The sequence below is a fragment of the Taudactylus pleione genome, unplaced genomic scaffold (genome assembly GCF_031769625.1).
Source record: "Taudactylus pleione unplaced genomic scaffold, aTauple2 ptg002638l, whole genome shotgun sequence".
NCBI lineage: Eukaryota > Metazoa > Chordata > Amphibia > Anura > Myobatrachidae > Taudactylus > Taudactylus pleione.
The window spans coordinates 54,833-69,576 of NW_028287015.1; the positions used below are offsets into that span (position 1 = coordinate 54,833).

The window sequence follows — 14,744 nt, forward strand, 5'->3', positions numbered from 1 at the left end:
ACTGACCCCACACACTGGTATACAGAGCTGCTGTACTGACCCCACACACTGGTATACAGAGCTGCTGTACTGACCCCACACACTGGTATACAGAGCTGCTGTACTGACCCCACGCACTGCTATAGCGATCTGCTGTACACACCCCACACACTGGTATAGCGATCTGCTGTACACACCCCACACACTGGTATTGCGATCTGCTGTACAGACCCCACACACTGGTATAGCGATCTGCTGTACAGACCCCACACACTGGTATAGGTATCTGCTGTACAGACCCCACACACTGCTATAGCGATATGCTGTACTGACCCCACACACTGCTATAGCGATCTGCTGTACACACCCCACACACTGCTATAGCGATATACTGTACTGACCCCACACACTGATATAGCGATCTGCTGTACACACCCCACACACTGGTATTGCGATCTGCTGTACAGACCCCACACACTGGTATAGCGATCTGCTGTACAGACCCCACGCACTGGTATAGCGATCTGCTGTACACACCCCGCACACTGGTATAGCGATCTGCTGTACAGACCCCACACACTGCTATAGCGATATGCTGTACTGACCCCACACACTGGTATAGCGATCTGCTGTACAGACCCCACACACTGGTATAGCGATCTGCTGTACTGACCCCACACACTGGTATAGCGATCTGCTGTACTGACCCCACACACTGCTATAGCGATCTGCTGTACACACCCCGCACACTGGTATAGCGATCTGCTGTACAGACCCCGCACACTGATATAGCGATCTGCTGTACACACCCCACACACTGATATAGCGATCTGCTGTACACACCCCACACACTGGTATTGCGATCTGCTGTACAGACCCCACACACTGGTATAGCGATCTGCTGTACACACCCCACACACTGATATAGCGATCTGCTGTACACACCCCACACACTGGTATTGCGATCTGCTGTACAGACCCCACACACTGGTATAGCGATCTGCTGTACAGACCCCACACACTGGTATAGCGATCTGCTGTACAGACCCCACACACTGCTATAGCGATATGCTGTACTGACCCCACACACTGCTATAGCGATCTGCTGTACACACCCCACACACTGGTATAGCGATCTGCTGTACACACCCCACACACTGGTATAGCGTGGTGCTGTACACACCCCACACACTGGTATAGCGATCTGCTGTACAGACCCCACACACTGCTATAGCGATATGCTGTACTGACCCCACACACTGCTATAGCGATCTGCTGTACACACCCCACACACTGATATAGCGATCTGCTGTACACACCCCACACACTGGTATTGCGATCTGCTGTACAGACCCCACACACTGGTATAGCGATCTGCTGTACAGACCCCACACACTGGTATAGGTATCTACTGTACACACCCCACACACTGCTATAGCGATATGCTGTACTGACCCCACACACTGCTATAGCGATCTGCTGTACAGACCCCACACACTGGTATAGCGAGGTGCTGTACACACCCCACACACTGGTATAGCGAGGTGCTGTACACACCCCACACACTGGTATAGCGATCTGCTGTACTGACCCACACACTGGTATAGCGATCTGCTGTACTGACCCCACACACTGCTATAGCGATCTGCTGTACTGACCCCACACACTGCTATAGCGATCTGCTGTACACACCCCGCACACTGGTATAGCGATCTGCTGTACACACCCCACACACTGATATAGCGATCTGCTGTACACACCCCACACACTGATATAGCGATCTGCTGTACACACCCCACACACTGGTATAGCGATCTGCTGTATAGACCCCACACACTGGTATAGCGATCTGCTGTACACACCCCACACACTGATATAGCGATCTGCTGTACACACCCCACACACTGGTATTGCGATCTGCTGTACAGACCCCACACACTGGTATAGGTATCTGCTGTACAGACCCCACACACTGCTATAGCGATATGCTGTACTGACCCCACACACTGCTATAGCGATCTGCTGTACACACCCCACACACTGGTATAGCGATCTGCTGTACACACCCCACACACTGGTATAGCGTGGTGCTGTACACACCCCACACACTGGTATAGCGATCTGCTGTACACACCCCACACACTGGTATAGCGTGGTGCTGTACACACCCCACACACTGGTATAGCGATCTGCTGTACAGACCCCACACACTGGTATAGCGATCTGCTGTACTGACCCCACACACTGGTATAGCGATCTGCTGTACAGACCCCACACACTGGTATAGGTATCTGCTGTACAGACCCCACACACTGGTATAGGTATCTGCTGTACTGACCCCACACACTGGTATAGCGATCTCCTGTATAGACCCCACACACTGGTATAGCGATCTGCTGTACAGACCCCACACACTGGTATAGCGATCTGCTGTACTGACCCCACACACTGGTATAGCGATCTGTTGTACAGACCCCACACACTGCTATATCGATCTGCTGTACACACTCCACACACTGGTATAGCGATCTGCTGTACAGACCCCACACACTGGTATAGCGATCTGCTGTACTGACCCCACACACTGGTATAGCGATCTGCTGTACAGACCCCACACACTGCTATAGCGATCTGCTGTACACACCCCACACACTGGTATAGCGATCTGCTGTACAGACCCCACACACTGGTATAGCGTGGTGCTGTACACACCCCACACACTGGTATAGCGATCTGCTGTACAGACCCCACAAACTGGTATAGCGATCTGCTGTACAGACCCCACACACTGGTATAGCGATCTGCTGTACAGACCCCACACACTGGTATAGCGATCTGCTGTACACACCCCACACACTGGTATAGCGATCTGCTGTACACACCCCACACACTGGTATAGCGATCTGCTGTACACACCCCACACACTGGTATAGCGATCTACTGTACAGACCCCACACACTGGTATAGCGACCTGCTGTACAGACCACACGCACTGGTGCACTGGTATAGCGATCTGCTGTACAGACCCCACACACTGGTATAGCGATCTGCTGTACAGACCCCACACACTGGTATAGCGATCTGCTGTACACACCCCACACACTGGTATAGCGTTCTGCTGTACACACCCCACACACTGGTATAGCAATCTGCTGTACAGACCCCAAACACTGGTATAGCGATCTGCTATACTGACCCCACACACTGGTATAGCGATCTGCTGTACACACCCCACACACTGGTATAGCGATCTGCTGTACTGACCCCACACACTGGTATAGCGATCTGCTGTACAGACCCCACACACAGGTATAGCGATCTGCTGTACAGACCCCACACACTGGTATAGCGATCTGCTCTACTGACCCCACACACCTGTATAGCGATCTGCTGTACTGACCCCACACACTGGTATAGCGATCTGCTGTACAGACCCCACACACTGGTATAGCGATCTGCTGTACTGACCCCACACACTGGTATAGCGATCTGCTGTACTGACCCCACACACTGGTATAGCGATCTGCTGTACTGACCCCACACACTGGTATAGCGATCTGCTGTACAGACCCCACACACTGGTATAGCGATCTGCTGTACAGACCCCACACACTGGTATAGCAATCTGCTGTACTGACCCCACACACTGGTATAGCAATCTGCTGTACTGACCCCACACACCTGTATAGCGATCTGCTGTACTGACCCCACACACTGGTATAGCGATCTGCTGTACACACCCCACACACTGGTATAGCGATCTGCTGTACTGACCCCACACACTGGTATAGCAAGCTGCTGTAGAGACCCCACACACTGGTATAGCGATCTGCTGTACACACCCCACACACTGGTATAGCGATCTGCTGTACAGACCCCACACACTGGTATAGCGATCTGCTGTACACACCCCACACACTGGTATAGCGATCTGCTGTACTGACCCCACACACTGGTATAGCAAGCTGCTGTAGAGACCCCACACACTGGTATAGCGATCTGCTGTACACACCCCACACACTGGTATAGCGATCTGCTGTACAGACCCCACACACTGGTATAGCGAGGTGCTGTACACACCCCACACACTGGTATAGCGATCTGCTGTACAGACCCCACACACTGCTATAGCGATCTGCTGTACAGACCCCACACACTGCTATAGCGATCTGCTGCACAGACCCCACACACTGGTATAGCGATCTCCTGTACACACCCCACACACTGGTATAGCGATCTGCTGTACTGACCCCACACACTGGTATAGCGAGCTGTTATACAGACCCCACACACTGGTATAGCGAGCTGTTATACAGACCCCATGTAATCATACAATGCATTGGTATATTGAGCTGCTGTACAGACCGCGGCACCATTTTTAAAAGGACCTTTAGGCGCAGTGCGCCACATACTGCGAATGTATGTGTAATGTGTTTGAAAAAGTTATATTCAGTGTGCTGTGCGCAGTTGTGGAAATGTACTTTTAAATGTATAGTGTATTCAATTATAAGGAATTTATAAGTTATTTTGTTTTAGAAGGCTGTAACATTTAGAATCAAATGGTTATGAGACATTCACCTCCTAGTGAAATGTTACTTATCCTGACGTACTAACCAAACCTTCGTGCAGAGCCGTAACTAGGGTGGCGCGACCTGTGCCATGGCACAGGGCACAGCAGGGCAGGGGGCGCTGCTTGGTGCTGTAAAATTTTGTGTTTATTATAATTATCACTTGTAGCTTCCTCTTCTGTTATCCACAGCATCTTCTGGCCTACCCTATCACTTCCCTGGCCCTTCCCCAAGAGGCCATGGCCCTCTCTCAGGTGCACTATATTATGTCCCTATTTATCCCCAGCATCTCCTGGCCTCCCCTATGTCTTCCCTGTCCCTTCCCCATGAGGCCATGGCCCTCTCTCAGGTGCACTATATTATGTCCCTAGTTATCCCCAAAATCTCCTGGCCTCCCCTATCTCTTCCCTGGCCCTTCCCCATGAGGCCATGGCCCTCTCTCAGGTGCGCTATAGTATGTCCCTATTTATCCCCAGCATCCCCTGGCCTCCCCTATCTCTTCCCTGGCCCTTCCCCATGAGGCCATGGCCCTCTCTCAGGTGCGCTATATTATGTCCATATTTATCCCCAGCATCTCCTGGCCTCCCCTATCTCTTCCCTGGCCCTTCCCCATGAGGCCATGGCCCTCTCTCAGGTGCGCTATATTATGTCCCTATTTATCCCCAGCATCTCCTGGCCTCCCCTATCTCTTCCCTGGCCCTTCCCCATGAGGCCATGGCCCTCTCTCAGGTGCGCTATATTATGTCCCTATTTATCCCCAGCATCTCCTGGCCTCCCCTATCTCTTCCCTGGCCCTTCCCCATGAGGCCATGGTCCTCTTTCAGGTGCGCTATATTATGTCCCTATGTATCCCCAGCATCTCCCGGCCTCCCCTATCTCTTCCCTGGCCCTTCCCCATGAGGCCATGGTCCTCTTTCAGGTGCGCTATATTATGTCCCTATTTATCCCCAGCATCTCCCGGCCTCCCCTATCTCTTCCCTGGCCCTTCCCCATGAGGCCATGGCCCTCTCTCAGGTGCGCTATATTATGTCCCTATGTATCCCCAGCATCTCCCGGCCTCCCCTATCTCTTCCCTGGCCCTTCCCCATGAGGCCATGGCCCTCTCTCAGGTGTGCTATATTATGTCCCTATGTATCCCCAGAATCTCCCGGCCTCCCCTATCTCTTCCCTGGCCCTTCCCCATGAGGCCATGGTCCTCTTTCAGGTGCGCTATATTATGTCCCTATGTATCCCCAGCATCTCCCGGCCTCCCCTATCTCTTCCCTGGCCCTTCCCCATGAGGCCATGGTCCTCTTTCAGGTGCGCTATATTATGTCCCTATTTATCCCCAGCATCTCCTGGCCTCCACTATCTCTTCCCTGGCCCTTCCCCATGAGGCCATGGCCCTCTCTCAGGTGCGCTATATTATGTCCCTATGTATCCCCAGCATCTCCCGGCCTCCCCTATCTCTTCCCTGGCCTTTCCCCATGAGGCCATGGCCTTCTCTCAGGTGCGCTATATTATGTCCCTATGTATCCCCAGCATCTCCCGGCCTCCCCTATCTCTTCCCTGGCCCTTCCCCATGAGGCCATGGTCCTCTTTCAGGTGCGCTATATTATCTCCCTATTTATCCCCAGCATCTCCTGGCCTCCCCTATCTCTTTCCTGGCCCTTCCCCATGAGGCCATGGCCCTCTCTCAGGTGCGCTATATTATGTCCCTATTTATCCCCAGCATCTCCTGGCCTCCCCTATCTCTTCCCTGGCCCTTCCCCATGAGGCCATGGCCCTCTCTCAGGTGCGCTATATTATGTCCCTATTTATCCCCAGCATCTCTCGGCCTCCCCTATCTCTTCCTTGGCCCTTCCCCCATGAGGCCATGGCCCTCTCTCAGGTGCGCTATATTATGTGCCTATTTATCCCCAGCATCTCCTGGCCTCTCCTATCTCTTCCCTGGCTCTTCCCCATGAGGCCATGGCCCTCTCTCAGGTGCACTATATTATGTCCCTATTTATCCCCAGCATCTCCTGGCCTCCCCTATCTCTTCCCTGTCCCTTCCCCATGAGGCCATGGCCCTCTCTCAGGTGCGCTATATTATGTCCCTATTTATCCCCAGCATCTCCTGGCCTCCCCTATCTCTTCCCTGGCCCTTCCCCATGAGGCCATGGCCCTCTCTCAGGTGCGCTATATTATGTCCCTATGTATCCCCAGCATCTCCCGGCCTCCCCTATCTCTTCCCTGGCCCTTCCCCATGAGGCCATGGCCCTCTTTCAGGTGCGCTATATTATGTCCCTATTTATCCCCAGCATCTCCCGGCCTCCCCTATCTCTTCCCTGGCCCTTCCCCATGAGGCCATGGCCCTCTCTCAGGTGCGCTATATTATGTCCCTATGTATCCCCAGCATCTCCCGGCCTCCCCTATCTCTTCCCTGGCCTTTCCCCATGAGGCCATGGTCCTCTTTCAGGTGCACTATATTATGTCCCTATTTATCCCCAGCATCTCCTGGCCTCCCCTATCTCTTCCCTGGCCCTTCCCCATGAGGCCATGGCCCTCTCTCAGGTGCACTATATTATGTGCTTATTTATCCCCAGCATCTCCTGGCCTCCCCTATCTCTTCCTTGGCCCTTCCCCCATGAGGCCATGGCCCTCTCTCAGATGCGCTATATTATGTGCCTATTTATCCCCAGCATCTCCTGGCCTCCCCTATCTCTTCCTTGGCCCTTCCCCCATGAGGCCATGGCCCTCTCTCAGGTGCGCTATATTATGTCCCTATTTATCCCCAGCATCTCCTGGCCTCCCCTATCTCTTCCCTGGCCCTTCTTCATGAGGCCATGGCCCTCTCTCAGGTGCGCTATATTATGTCCCTATTTATCCCCAGCATCTCCTGGCCTCCCCTATCTCTTCCCTGGCCCTTCCCCATGAGGCCATGGCCCTCTCTCAGGTGCGCTATATTATGTCCCTATTTATCCCCAGCATCTCCTGGTCTCCCCTATCTCTTCCCTGGCTCTTCCCCATGAGGCCATGGCCCTCTCTCTGGTGTGCTATATTATGTCCCTATTTATCCCCAGCATCTCCTGGCCTCTCCTATCTCTTCCCTGGCTCTTTCCCATGAGGCCATGGCCCTCTCTCTGGTGCGCTATATTATGTCCCTATTTATCCCCAGCATCTCCTGGCCTCTCCTATCTCTTCCCTGGCTCTTTCCCATGAGGCCATGGCCCTCTCTCAGGTGCACTATATTATGTCCCTATTTATCCCCAGCATCTCCCGGCCTCCCCTATCTCTTCCCCGGCCCTTCCCCATGAGGCCATGGCCCTCTCTCAGGTGCACTATATTATGTCCCTATTTATCCCCAGCATCTCCCGGCCTCCCCTATCTCTTCCCCGGCCCTTCCCCATGAGGCCATGGCCCTCTCTCAGGTGCACTATATTATGTCCCTATTTATCCCCAGCATCTCCCGGCCTCCCCTATCTCTTCCCCGGCCCTTCCCCATGAGGCCATGGCCCTCTCTCAGGTGCACTATATTATGTCCCTATTTATCCCCAGCATCTCCTGGCATCCCCTATCTCTTCCCTGGCCCTTCCCCATGAGGCCATGGCCCTCTCTCAGGTGCACTGTATTATGTCCCTATTTATCCCCAGCATCTCCTGGCCTCCCCTATCTCTTCTCTGGCCCTTCCGCATGAGGCCATGGCCCTCTCTCAGGTGCACTATATTATGTCCCTATTTATCCCCAGCATCTCCTGGCCTCCCCTATCTCTTCCAGCCCTTCCCCATGAGGCCATGGCCCTCTCTCAGGGGCACTATATTATGACCCTATTTATCCCCAGCATCTCCTGGCCTACCCTATCACTTCCCTGGCCCTTCCCCATGAGGCCATGGCCCTCTCTCAGGTTCAGTACATTATGTCCCTATTTATCCCCAGCATCTCCTGGCCTCTCCTATCTCTTCCCTGGCCCTTCCCCATGAGGCCATGGCCCTCTCTCAGGTGCACTATATTATGTCTCTATTTATCCCCAGCATCTCCTGGCCTCCCCTATCTATTCCCTGGCCCTTCCCCATGAGGCCATGGCCCTCTCTCAGGTGCACTATATTATGTCCCTATTTATCCCCAGCATCTCCTGGCCTCTCCTATCTCTTCCCTGGCCCTTCCCCATGAGGCCATGGCCCTCTCTCAGGTGCACTATATTATGTCTCTATTTATCCCCAGCATCTCCTGGCCTCCCCTATCTATTCCCTGGCCCTTCCCCATGAGGCCATGGCCCTCTCTCAGGTGCACTATATTATGTCCCTATTTATCCCCAGCATCTCCTGGCCTCCCCTATCTCTTCTCTGGCCCTTCCGCATGAGGCCATGGCCCTCTCTCAGGTGCACTATATTATGTCCCTATTTATCCCCAGCATCTCCTGGCCTCCCCTATCTCTTCCCTGGCCCTTCCCCATGAGGCCTTGGCCCTCTCTCAGGTGCACTATATTATGTCCCTATTTATCCCCAGCATCTCCTGGCCTCCCCTATCTCTTCTCTGGCCCTTCCGCTTGAGGCCTTGGCCCTCTCTCAGGTGCACTATATTATGTCCCTATTTATCCCCAGCATCTCCTGGCCTCCCCTATCTCTTCTCTGGCCCTTCCGCTTGAGGCCATGGCCCTCTCTCAGGTGCACTATATTATGTCCCTATTTATCCCCAGCATCTCCTTTCCTTTCCTATCTCTTCCCTTGCCCTTCCCCATGAGGCCATGGTCCTCTCTCAGGTGCACTATATTATGTCCCTATTTATCCCCAGCATCTCCTGGCCTCCCCTATCTCTTCCCTGGCCCTTCCCCATGAGGCCATGGCCCTCTCTCAGATGCACTATATTATGTCCCTCTTTATCCCCAGCATCTCCTGGCCTCCCCTATCTCTTCTCCGGCCCTTCCCCATGAGGCCATGGCCCTCTCTCAGGTGCACTATATTATGTCCCTATTTATCCCCAGCATCTCCTGGCCTCCCCTATCTCTTCCCTGGCCCTTCCCCATGAGGCCATGGCCCTCTCTCAGGTGCACTATATTATGTCCCTATTTATCCCCAGCATCTCCTGGCCTCCCCTATCTCTTCCCTGGCCCTTCCCCATGAGGCCATGGCCCTCTCTCAGGTGCACTGTATTATGTCCCTATTTATCCCCAGCATCTCCTGGCCTCCCCTATCTCTTCTCTGGCCCTTCCGCATGAGGCCATGGCCCTCTCTCAGGTGCACTATATTATGTCCCTATTTATCCCCAGCATCTCCTGGCCTCCCCTATCTCTTCCAGCCCTTCCCCATGAGGCCATGGCCCTCTCTCAGGGGCACTATATTATGACCCTATTTATCCCCAGCATCTCCTGGCCTACCCTATCACTTCCATGGCCCTTCCCCATGAGGCCATGGCCCTCTCTCAGGTTCAGTATATTATGTCCCTATTGATCCCCAGCATCTCCTGGCCTCCCCTATCTCTTCCAGCCCTTCCCCATGAGGCCATGGCCCTCTCTCAGGGGCACTATGTTATGTCCCTATTTATCCCCAGCATCTCCTGGCCTACCCTATCACTTCCCTGGCCCTTCCCCATGAGGCCATGGCCCTCTCTCAGGTGCAGTATATTATGTCCTATTTATCCCCAGCATCTCCTGGCCTCCCCTATCTCTTCCCTGGCCCTTCCCCATGAGGCCATGGTCTTCTCTCAGGTGCACTATATTATGTCCCTATTTATCCCCAGCATCTCCTGGCCTTTCCTATCTCTTCCCTTGCCCTTCCCCATGAGGCCATGGTCCTCTCTCAGGTGCACTATATTATGTCCCTATTTATCCCCAGCATCTCCTGGCCTCCCCTATCTCTTCCCTGGCCCTTCCCCATGAGGCCATGGCCCTCTCTCAGGTTCAGTATATTATGTCCCTATTGATCCCCAGCATCTCCTGGCCTCTCCTATCTCTTCCCTGGCCCTTCCCCATGAGGCCATGGCCCTCTCTCAGGTGCACTATATTATGTCTCTATTTATCCCCAGCATCTCCTGGCCTCCCCTATCTATTCCCTGGCCCTTCCCCATGAGGCCATGGCCCTCTCTCAGGTGCACTATATTATGTCCCTATTTATCCCCAGCATCTCCTGGCCTCCCCTATCTCTTCTCTGGCCCTTCCGCATGAGGCCATGGCCCTCTCTCAGGTGCACTATATTATGTCCCTATTTATCCCCAGCATCTCCTGGCCTCCCCTATCTCTTCCCTGGCCCTTCCCCATGAGGCCTTGGCCCTCTCTCAGGTGCACTATATTATGTCCCTATTTATCCCCAGCATCTCCTGGCCTCCCCTATCTCTTCTCTGGCCCTTCCGCTTGAGGCCTTGGCCCTCTCTCAGGTGCACTATATTATGTCCCTATTTATCCCCAGCATCTCCTGGCCTCCCCTATCTCTTCTCTGGCCCTTCCGCTTGAGGCCATGGCCCTCTCTCAGGTGCACTATATTATGTCCCTATTTATCCCCAGCATCTCCTTTCCTTTCCTATCTCTTCCCTTGCCCTTCCCCATGAGGCCATGGTTCTCTCTCAGGTGCACTATATTATGTCCCTATTTATCCCCAGCATCTCCTGGCCTCCCCTATCTCTTCCCTGGCCCTTCCCCATGAGGCCATGGCCCTCTCTCAGATGCACTATATTATGTCCCTCTTTATCCCCAGCATCTCCTGGCCTCCCCTATCTCTTCCCCGGCCCTTCCCCATGAGGCCATGGCCCTCTCTCAGGTGCACTATATTATGTCCCTATTTATCCCCAGCATCTCCTGGCCTCCCCTATCTCTTCCCTGGCCCTTCCCCATGAGGCCATGGCCCTCTCTCAGGTGCACTATATTATGTCCCTATTTATCCCCAGCATCTCCTGGCCTCCCCTATCTCTTCCCTGGCCCTTCCCCATGAGGCCATGGCCCTCTCTCAGGTGCACTGTATTATGTCCCTATTTATCCCCAGCATCTCCTGGCCTCCCCTATCTCTTCTCTGGCCCTTCCGCATGAGGCCATGGCCCTCTCTCAGGTGCACTATATTATGTCCCTATTTATCCCCAGCATCTCCTGGCCTCCCCTATCTCTTCCAGCCCTTCCCCATGAGGCCATGGCCCTCTCTCAGGGGCACTATATTATGACCCTATTTATCCCCAGCATCTCCTGGCCTACCCTATCACTTCCATGGCCCTTCCCCATGAGGCCATGGCCCTCTCTCAGGTTCAGTATATTATGTCCCTATTGATCCCCAGCATCTCCTGGCCTCCCCTATCTCTTCCAGCCCTTCCCCATGAGGCCATGGCCCTCTCTCAGGGGCACTATGTTATGTCCCTATTTATCCCCAGCTTCTCCTGGCCTACCCTATCACTTCCCTGGCCCTTCCCCATGAGGCCATGGCCCTCTCTCAGGTGCAGTATATTATGTCCTATTTATCCCCAGCATCTCCTGGCCTCCCCTATCTCTTCCCTGGCCCTTCCCCATGAGGCCATGGTCTTCTCTCAGGTGCACTATATTATGTCCCTATTTATCCCCAGCATCTCCTGGCCTTTCCTATCTCTTCCCTTGCCCTTCCCCATGAGGCCATGGTCCTCTCTCAGGTGCACTATATTATGTCCCTATTTATCCCCAGCATCTCCTGGCCTCCCCTATCTCTTCCCTGGCCCTTCCCCATGAGGCCATGGCCCTCTCTCAGGTTCAGTATATTATGTCCCTATTGATCCCCAGCATCTCCTGGCCTCTCCTATCTCTTCCCTGGCCCTTCCCCATGAGGCCATGGCCCTCTCTCAGGTGCACTATATTATGTCTCTATTTATCCCCAGCATCTCCTGGCCTCCCCTATCTATTCCCTGGCCCTTCCCCATGAGGCCATGGCCCTCTCTCAGGTGCACTATATTATGTCCCTATTTATCCCCAGCATCTCCTGGCCTCCCCTATCTCTTCTCTGGCCCTTCCGCATGAGGCCATGGCCCTCTCTCAGGTGCACTATATTATGTCCCTATTTATCCCCAGCATCTCCTGGCCTCCCCTATCTCTTCCCTGGCCCTTCCCCATAAGGCCTTGGCCCTCTCTCAGGTGCACTATATTATGTCCCTATTTATCCCCAGCATCTCCTGGACTCCCCTATCTCTTCTCTGGCCCTTCCGCTTGAGGCCATGGCCCTCTCTCAGGTGCACTATATTATGTCCCTATTTATCCCCAGCATCTCCTGGCCTCCCCTATCTCTTCCAGCCCTTCCCCATGAGGCCATGGCCCTCTCTCAGGGGCACTATGTTATGTCCCTATTTATCCCCAGCATCTCCTGGCCTACCCTATCACTTCCCTGGCCCTTCCCCATGAGGCCATGGCCCTCTCTCAGGTGCAGTATATTATGTCCTATTTATCCCCAGCATCTCCTGGCCTCCCCTATCTCTTCCCTGGCCCTTCCCCATGAGGCCATGGTCTTCTCTCAGGTGCACTATATTATGTCCCTATTTATCCCCAGCATCTCCTGGCCTTTCCTATCTCTTCCCTTGCCCTTCCCCATGAGGCCATGGTCCTCCCTCAGGTGCACTATATTATGTCCCTATTTATCCCCAGCATCTCCTGGCCTCCCCTATCTCTTCCCTGGCCCTTCTCCATGAGGCCATGGCCCTCTCTCAGATGCACTATATTATGTCCCTATTTATCCCCAGCATCTCCTGGCCTCCCCTATCTCTTCCCCGGCCCTTCCCCATGAGGCCATGGCCCTCTCTCAGGTGCACTATATTATGTCCCTATTTATCCCCAGCATCTCCTGGCCTCCCCTATCTCTTCCCTGGCCCTTCCCCATGAGGCAATGGCCCTCTCTCAGGGGCACTATATTATGTCCCTATTTATCCCCAGCATCTCCTGGCCTCCCCTATCTCTTCCCTGGCCCTTCCCCATGAGGCCATGGCCCTCTCTCAGGTGCACTGTATTATGTCCCTATTTATCCCCAGCATCTCCTGGCCTCCCCTATCTCTTCTCTGGCCCTTCCGCATGAGGACATGGCCCTCTCTCAGGTGCACTATATTATGTCCCTATTTATCCCCAGCATCTCCTGGCCTCCCCTATCTCTTCCAGCCCTTCCCCATGAGGCCATGGCCCTCTCTCAGGGGCACTATATTATGTCCCTATTTATCCCCAGCTTCTCCTGGCCTACCCTATCACTTCCCTGGCCCTTCCCCATGAGGCCATGGCCCTCTCTCAGGTGCAGTATATTATGTCCCTATTTATCCCCAGCATCTCCTGGCCTCTCCTATCTCTTCCCTGGCCCTTCCCCATGAGGCCATTGCCCTCTCTCAGGTGCACTATATTATGTCCCTATTTATCCCCAGCATCTCCTGGCCTCCCCTATCTATTCCCTGGCCCTTCCCCATGAGGCCATGGCCCTCTCTCAGGTGCAGTATATTATGTCCCTATTTATCCCCAGCATCTCCTGGCCTCCCCTATCTCTTCCCTGGCCCTTCCCCATGAGGCCATGGCCCTCTCTCAGGTGCACTATATTATGTCCCTATTTATCCCCAGCATCTCCTGGCCTCCCCTGTCTCTTCTCTGGCCCTTCCGCATGAGGCCATGGCCCTCTCTCAGGGGCACTATATTATGTCCCTATTTATCCCCAGCATCTCCTGGCCTCCCCTATCTCTTTCAGCCCTTCCCCATGAGGCCATGGCCCTCTCTCAGGGGCACTATATTATGTTCCTATTTATCCCCAGCATCTCCTGGCCTACCCTATCACTTCCCTGGCCCTTCCCCATGTGGCCATGGCCCTCTCTCAGGTGCAGTATATTATGTCCCTATTTATCCCCAGCATCTCCTGGCCTCTCCTATCTCTTCCCTGGCCCTTCCCCATGAGGCCATGGCCCTCTCTCAGGTGCACTATATTATGTCCCTATTTATCCCCAGCATCTCCTGGCCTCCCCTATCTATTCCCTGGCCCTTCCCCATGAGACCATTGCCCTCTCTCAGGTGCACTATATTATATCCTACTTATCCCCAGCATCTCCTGGCCTCCCCTATCTCTTCCCTGGCCCTTCCCCATGAGGCCATGGTCCTCTCTCAGGTGCACTATATTATGTCCCTATTTATCCCCAGCATCTCCTGGCCTTTCCTATCTCTTCTCTGGCCCTTCCGCATGAGGCCTTGGCCCTCTCTCAGGTGCATTATATTATGTCCCTATTTATCCCCAGCATCTCCTGGCCTCCCCTATCTCTTCCCTGGCCCTTCCCCATGAGGCC

The 14,744-nt window shown here is 54.0% G+C and overlaps 1 protein-coding gene across 1 annotated transcript in view; it reads left to right on the forward strand.

Annotated features, from left to right (window-relative positions):
* Nucleotides 1–14,744, forward strand: part of DRAXIN (dorsal inhibitory axon guidance protein) — a 64,048-nt gene that overhangs the window by 12,638 nt on the left and 36,666 nt on the right. The gene's annotated exons all lie outside the window — the stretch shown is intronic.